This window comes from Lissotriton vulgaris, chromosome 2_2, assembly GCF_964263255.1.
Source record: "Lissotriton vulgaris chromosome 2_2, aLisVul1.2, whole genome shotgun sequence".
NCBI lineage: Eukaryota > Metazoa > Chordata > Amphibia > Caudata > Salamandridae > Lissotriton > Lissotriton vulgaris.
This window is the reverse complement of record NC_141688.1, coordinates 88,517,637-88,523,950: the sequence shown is the minus strand read 5'-3', so window position 1 is coordinate 88,523,950 and position 6,314 is coordinate 88,517,637. Positions and strand designations below refer to the sequence as shown.

General features: G+C 46.7%; 1 pseudogene; it reads left to right on the top strand.

Moving 5' to 3' along the window:
• Nucleotides 1-232: 232 nt before the first annotated feature.
• LOC147729059 (uncharacterized) lies at nucleotides 233-2,148 on the top strand (annotated as a pseudogene).
• Nucleotides 2,149-6,314: the final 4,166 nt, after the last annotated feature.

The window sequence follows — 6,314 nt, the reverse complement described above, 5'->3', positions numbered from 1 at the left end:
TTTTGGGTGATCAATGCAGGAGACCATGCACCAGACCAAAAACTGGGTTAAGCTCCACACTGCTACACAGATGCTTGGGACCAAGTGATGATATGGTTTTTGGCTAACTTTATCGAACCAGGGATGTTGATGGATATTCGATCCCTTCCAATTGCAGATACTTGCCCTACCACACAGCAGAGATTGTACAGTCCTCTACCAGGTCCCAAGAAGCTACAAACTAACTTTCAAAATGGGCAAGTGGTCAAAGTACAAGAAAGTGTACAGAAAGGAATGGGAGTCTGACCCCGAACTAAAAAAGTGGATTGCCCCTGTAAAAACAGATGAAGCAAAGGCAAACTGTAAATACTGTCACTTACAGCTGCAGGCCCACTACCATGATTTAAAGCTGCATGCATCCACAGCTGGACATCGTGCGCTGCGCGCATGGACACACCTAGCCTAACCATGGCATCTTTTGCACAACCAGTTTGTCAGTTATCTAATGACCAGAAAAGGAGAGAGCTTAGGATTGCTGTGCAAACTGCACGTAGCACATCAATCAACAGCATTGAAAGACTGGGAAAAATTTTAAGTGAAGAAGTTCCTCCTTTCCGTATGCACAGGACAAAGTGCACAGCTTTAATAAATGGACTTTTAGGCCCCTATTTCAAAAGGGAGCTCCTTCAAGATATGGGCAGTTCTCCGTATTCTTTGATCATTGATGAATCCACTGACATTTCTGTAAAGAAACTACTGTGCATCTGTGTAAAATACTTCAGTAAGAAAAGTAGCAGAATTTTGAGTAGTTACCTTGGGATGATAGAACTGCAAGAGGCATGTGCACAAGACATTGCAAATGCCCTTCTGGAGTTCCTCAAGGACAGCAGGCTTCCAATTGAAAATATGGTAGGGGTAGGTACAGATGGCGCAAGTGTGATGTGTGGCAAAAACCACTCCACATACACTTTGTTGAGAGAAAAGCAGCCTACTTTGCAGCTTGTACGGTGCATCTGCCACTCGCTTGACATTGTTGCTAGAAAAGCAATGCAGAGTTTGCCCAGCAATGTGGAGTTCATGGTGAGAGAAACCTACAACTGGTTTGCACATTCTCCAAAGCGCCAGGCAGTCTAGAGAGATTTATATCAAACTCTGGATGGAGGAATGCCATTGAAGCTTATTTCGCCATGTGAAACGCTGTGGCTTATCATGGCGGATTGTGTGGAGCGTTTTCTGGAGCAGTATGATGCTCTAAAGCTGCACTTTTGCAACGCATCATACGTAGAACATTGCTATGCAGCTAGAATGCTGAAAGAAATGTACAATGACGAGACAAATTATCTCTATCTTATTTTCCTCAAACCTATGTTGCTAGAAATTAAGGTAGTGAACAAAGCATTTCAGCTTGAATCTGGTGATGTCCTCCACATATTCCAGGATTTGCAAACTTTGTATAGGTCCACTATGAGAAGAATTGTAAAGCCCAGTGTCTTCAGTACCAATAGTGAGAAGCAATTGTGTAATTTGGATCTTCAAAGTAGTGCCATTTATCTTGGGCAGGAGGATGCTGACCTTGGCCTTGACTTCCGTAAAAAGCTCCAAGAAAGCAAACTGCCTGATGCTGCCAAGGACTGCATAGAAAAACGGTGCACAGACTTTGTTAAAGTTCAGGCAGCAGAGTATCAGATGCGCTTGCCAGATTCGCTGAGCCTCCTAAGACATTTGGAGCTTCTGAAGCCCCAAAATGTGCTTTCAGATTCTAAACCTCTGGTTACTGACTTGCCAAAAGAGTGTTTTGCAGACCCAACACACATATTAGAAACGCAGTGGCGAACAGTGACTTCATGTTCATTCAATACCTCTTCAGGCATGGAATCCTTCTGGATTGAAGTATTGAATTATAGAGATGCAGCTGGGAATCATCAGTTTCAGGAGTTGGCCATGGGCGCCATCAAACTTCTGACCCTACCCATATCTAATGCACAAGTGGAACGAGTGTTCTCACAAATGACCCTGCTTAAAAATGAGAACCGTAACCGAATGGGTCTGAAACTGCTATCAAATATACTCAACATAAAATATGGACTAAAGCGCAATGGTCTTAATTCCTCTTCGTTAAAGCCCTCGCCGGAACTGCTAGCAAAGTTCAACAGCTGTGTCTACAATTAATTGTTTTACTGTCTTAACATGCTGCTATTCTTGGCAGTGCCACTGCCAGACTCTATGATGCTGGTAATCTTGGCAGTGCCTGGCCCAGAAGAAGAAGTTTGTGCAACTTAACTAGTCAGAACAATTTTGCCCACCTCAACCTGCCACTGCCAAACCCTGAAGGATGCTGCTACATTCTGCACAGCCTGGAGCATTTTCCACACCTCACCCTGCCACTGCCAGTCCCTGAAGGATGCTGCTATTTTTGGCAGTGCCACTGCCAGACCCAGAAGGATGCTGCTAATCTTGGCAGTACCACTGCCAGACTATGGGATGCTACTAATCGTGGCAGTTCATGGCCTAGAAGAAGACGTTTGTGCACCTTTACCAGTCAGAACAATTTTGCCCACCTCAACCTGCCACTGCCAGACTCTGGAGGATGCTGCTACATTCTGCACTGCCTGAAGCATTTTCCACACCTCAACCTGGCACTGCCAGACTCTGAGATGCTGCTAGCCTTCACCATGCCACTGCCAGACTATGGGCTGCTGCTAATCTTGGCAGTGCCTGGCCCAGAAGAAGAAGTTTGTGCACCTTAACCAGTCAGAACAATGTTACCCACCTCAACCTGCCAATGCAAAACCCTGAATGGTGCTGCTACATTCTGTACTGTCAGAAGCATTTTCCACACCTCAACCTGCCACTGCCAGACCCTGAAGGATGCTGTTAATCTTGGCAGAACCACAGACTGAGATGCTGCTAGCCTTCACCATGCCACTGCCAGACTATGGGCTGCTGCTTATCTTGCCAGTGCCTGGCCCAGAAGAACTCTTTGGCACAATTGAACTTTCCACTTTCTGAAAAAGGATCTACCATGCTGTTGCCTGGCAAAAAACAGGAGATGGCGCTTGTGTGAGTCTGCAAAATGCACTTGCACTTTATCAGGTATCAGCTCATGGGAACATCAAGCAGCAAGCCCTGCACCCCATGCCTCGAACTGCTCTCTTCTGATGAGTACCAATAAGTACGAAACATACATAATTTGCGTATGTAAAGAGATGTTTAGCATTGCTTTGGGAGAATTCAAACAAGTGTGAAAAAACATGAATCATTGGCCTATATTGCCGTTATTCTGGGGGCCTGACGTGAGTATGCAAGCTGAAGAGCACCTTTCCCAAGAAGAACGTTTCCGCACTTGCAGTCCCCCAAATTGAACCCAGAATATTTTGGGCCGGCTTGCTCCACACCATGCGATATCAAGTGAGTGACCGTTTTCCTGACAGACCAACTTTGATTTCAGTGTACAAAATGTAAGTTATCTGATTAATGTGGGAGGTAAACATATAATCCCTGAAATAGAAGTATATTTGTGAATGTTGTAGTCAGGCTACACGTAAGTTAATGGAGTGGCAAAATTGGGCTACTTTTTGCTACTTTGGGCTACCGTTTCGTTGCTTTTGGGCTTGAAAGTTGTGAAAAAATCTAGCAACACTGCCTCTCACACCTGCTCAGGCCCCTTAAGGCCTTGCTGTGTGCATCCCAAATCATTCTCCTCCATCTTGTGAATTGCAGCCTACCTGTGCCCCAGATTGCAGTGAGCAGAGTCCAGGAAGTGATAAGGAGACAGACTAGTGCTGTCTCCTCCCAAAACAAAAGTTGTTAAAAAAACGATTTTCCCTTTCTGTGATTACTGTCTTTGCATGTGGTTTTTTAAAATTGCAGTTTTGACCTGCCTGTGATTGCTTATTTTATCACCTGTTTTGTGTTTTAAACTTGTGGTTTTCCCTGCCCATGATTGCTTGCATTTAACAAGTTGAATTGTGGGATTTGCAGTCCAACCTCTGTAGTTTGTCCCTCTCATTCCTTAGTGACAAATCTGTTTTCCCTCCAAATTTCTCCTTTGCTCTGTGCTAAGACCTGTGTGTTAAAACAGTGCTCCCCCAGGCACCATTTTGTGTTCATAAGCCAGTGAGGCCAGCCCCCCCCTCTTCAACAACCCCCCCCAGCAACAGGGATATTCTACATCAGAGGGTGCTTCTGTTTAAACTGTATTTACTGGGGCCTGTGCACTTCGTTTTCTGGCCAGCCTATGTTATTGGTTGTTGGGAGTAGGGTGGGACTAGGGCTAGTGTTAGACCTTTAATTGGAAGTAGCTATTTAGGGCTTCTGTTGTGATTGGTTGTTGGACTAGTTGTGGGACTAAGAGTAGGGTTAGGCTTTCTATTGGAAGTAGGGACTAGGGCTACCTGTACTATTGGCAGCCTGGACTTGGGTTGGGACTACTGGCAGGGCTAAGGCCTTTATTGGACGTAGAGATCAGGGTTTTTGAACAGATTGGGTGCTTGGACTAGGGCTACGATTGACTGTAAGGTGCTGGTCTTCTATTGGTTCCAGGAGGATTACAGGTAAGTGAACATATAAATAAATAAAACTAATTTTGTTGCGGGCACTGCATCGCATTTGGGGATGCAGTGCGCGCAATGAAATTCGTTTTATTTATTTACATGTTTACTTACCTGTAATCCTCCGTAATCCATAGATTACTACCTTCCCCACCCTGCCCCTCCCTCTCCCCACATCACCGCCCGGCAGCTACTCCCACCATCGACCTTTACTGGATAAGACGCCAGACCAGCCAACTCACAGCAGCTCAAGAACCGTATGTGTGTGTTTGTGGGGAAGCTGACTCAGCCCAGGCTTAAAACACAGGACGGGGGCTAAAGCCCTTTGAGCCCCAGGGGCGTTGCACGCCTGCCGGGTGGCCCACTACATCCCCTCCCCACTTTACTCAGATTCTCAGAACTGGGAACTACACACAGTCATTGAGTCTTTGGTTTGGCTCAGGATTTGGACGTAGCTTGCAATGCTGGCTCCGGGAGCTGCTGGGCACTTCATCTTGGTTTACGTTGCCCTGGGAGTGTGTCACATGACTTTCCTTTCGGTCGCCATCCACTCACTGGTTGTCCTCTAGTCACTGACTAGGAACCCCTTCCTCTGCGGTTATGTCCTCTTCCTCTTGGGCCTCTTCTTTATCCTTCTCACCACTTTTCAGGGCTTCCACCTTCTTGAACCACAACACGTTTTGGGTCACCATTTCGGCCCCTGGCATGCAGTTAACATTGTGCCTTCCATTATTGTTACCTCCCACACTCCTGACTCATATGGAATACAGAACTTCCGCCCAGCGCCTGGTTCCAGCTAGTAATGTCCCACTCTCATCTTCAGGCTGGCCTTCATGTTATTCTTTGCTCACCTGGCTTATGTGCTGTCTAGGTCATATTAAGGCGGGGGCCACCCTTGGTGCACTGGGATGATATCTGGCTGGTACCATCTTAGCATGAGAGACCAGGAAGGGCACCAAGTAATGCATTGTTGCATTCCTCGATACTCCAGCACAGATAAGTGTAGTCTGATTTCCGTGTTTTCACCTTCATGCACCAGGATCCTCAGAGCCTTGTTCAGTGTGCACATAAAGGGCTCTACATCGGCATTGGCTTGTGGCCACTGCTGGGTAATTTGTCGATGCATAATGCCCAGGTTTTAGAGGACCGCCTGGAACTCAAGTCCTTGAAACGTCAGGCCGTTATCGGTCCTAATTTCTTCTTTCTTCTGGGAGGCCAAACAAAGGCCGGACCTTCTCCAGTGTTGGGCCAGCATTTGTGGAATGCTGTTGATAATCCCTTCTTGCGAAAGCATGAATTTCGCACTTGCCCTTTCCCCCACATTAACTTTCTCTGGCCTACTCATCTACCGCCCCCCAGGCCAAATGGGCGATTTTATGAATCATCTTCCCTCTAAGGTCGCTAATTCAGTTGTCTCTCTATTCATGTCACCCAAGACTGTAAAATGAGACATTCACCTAGACGACCCTACGGATACCATAGCTACCACCTTTCTGAATAGTCTCGCAGCCCTTCATATTGTCCAGAAGGGTTTTGAACCTACTCATAACAAAGGCCACCTACTAGACGCGGTTCTAAGCAATGATCAGAGACTTAAAACTGGCAACCCAGTTCCCCTCCCATGGACCGACCATTTCTTGGTCCCACTCCTTTGGCACATACCTAGCCCCCTCTCTGCGCCCCCTCGAGCCACATTAAGAGGTAGGGACTGGACGAAATTACCCACAGACCTATGGGTGGACTCTCTCTCTACCACCCCTCGACAAACTGGGGGTGACGTAGACA